Below are 1,826 nucleotides of genomic sequence, written 5' to 3'. Positions count from 1 at the left end.
GAGATTGGAGACGTATCTTCTATGTCAGTTAATGCAGTATATAGTGGATTTCTAGAATCCAGGTGTGATAACTTGAATGGGTCCCCCACAATTCATGTGTTGGCAACTTAATTCCCAGTGCAGCAGTGTTGGGATGTGAGCCTAATTAGAGGTGTTTAGGTCATGAAGGCTCTTTTCTCATAAATGGATTAATGCCGCTCTCCAAAAAGGGCTCACAGGAGTGGGTTTGAACTCTTCTATTCTGCCATGTGACCACACATCCTCTCTCTTGACCTTCCACCATCCTTCATGTGAGGACACAGAAAATAAAGCCCCCACTAGATGCCACCACCTTAGTCTTGGACTTCCTAGCTTCCAGAATTGTGAAAAATAAATTTCTACCCTTTATAAATTATCTAGTATCAGTTATTCTGTTATAGCAGTATAAAAAGTACTAAAATATCTGGTACTATTTCATTATCAACTTATTGTATCAATAAATGAGAAATGGAAAATAAAATTCATTCTGTCAGTTGCAAGTTGCTTTGATCCATTTTGAGTCTTGAATTTGTAGTTCACTAGATAATCTCCACTTACTCTCTCTTTTCTGGAAAGAAAGCACAGAAAATCATAAGATTCCTGATATACACAGTTTCCTTAATTCTTATTTTCTTTTGAAAACTTGTCAGTCATACAACTGAACTAGTTGTGAATTTGGAAAGACTTGTGGAAGATCCTGATGCCCAAATTTCACTATATTTCTCCACCACCATTGTTAAAAATGATGTGTTACTTAAAGAATAAATACAATCTGTAGAAGCTATTTTGTTCTCCCTTCCCTGGTGTGATTTGTCAAGGGGCTTGGCTGTTAAATGTTCTTTCCATTTTTGTGCATAATTGTATAGCACATAAGAACAAAAGATAAAAAAACTTAGAATGGCTTAACTAATAGTGCAGAATATGTGCCAGAACCCATTTCATAGCAAATAAAATTTTAGATAAGACAAGCAGTTTTAGAACCCCTATGGAACCTCTTGACATGTCCTTAATTCAATCCAGCAGTGCTTTCAACTTGTCTTTTTTTAGTGCCCTGAAATGTTTAGCAATAGCTGCATGAATTTTTTTTACTTAGTTGTTGTAGGTTTAAAAAGACTCTTGAGTTTAATCTCATCAAGATGGCAATGCTTAGCACTTGATGAAATCATCATTTTTTGGTGCTCCTGATAACCAAAGGCCTCCAGAGATCAAGTCAACCATTGAAACTGGGGGACAGTCTGAGACTGTTATCCACTTATAAGCCAATAAATTTTGCCTGTCATGATTTCCAGAGGTGGACATAATACAGACCCTGAATCAGAGACAAAGAACTTCATTACTATGGCACAATAGACAGCATGAACTTCTTTTTTGCATCAGTCCTTTTTGTCCCCTAAGTCCCTAATAACTTATAACTGCCACCCACACAAAAAAAATGGTCCACAAGACATTCTCCTTTGCTTCTAAAGGCTTTACAATGCAGTCTTTTACTATTAAACTTAAATGACCAATCGAGACAAACAGTTCTAAGACCAATCTTCCCCACTGTTAAACCTGGGGTGACAGGTGGCAGGTGGCAGGACTATGTTATGTCAGCAATCTGTTGCAGCTCAGGATATCTGGATCATGCCACATTCAGAAAGATCCTGAAAATTTTGAATTCTAACAGTCTAAAACAGATGCCTCATTTCAGCCTTTTGGTGGCAACAACACAGAAAGGGAAGGGACAGACTCTAGGGCTTGTGTTTCTGGAGAAAGTTCAAGGTTCCAGTAACCACATATCCAGCACTCCTATTAGAAACCTGAGGTTG

Source organism: Marmota marmota, unplaced genomic scaffold (genome assembly GCF_001458135.2).
Source record: "Marmota marmota marmota unplaced genomic scaffold, marMar, whole genome shotgun sequence".
In the NCBI taxonomy this organism is placed as follows: domain Eukaryota; kingdom Metazoa; phylum Chordata; class Mammalia; order Rodentia; family Sciuridae; genus Marmota; species Marmota marmota.
The sequence above is the reverse complement of the archived record's forward strand: the minus strand, read 5'-3'. Positions refer to the sequence as shown.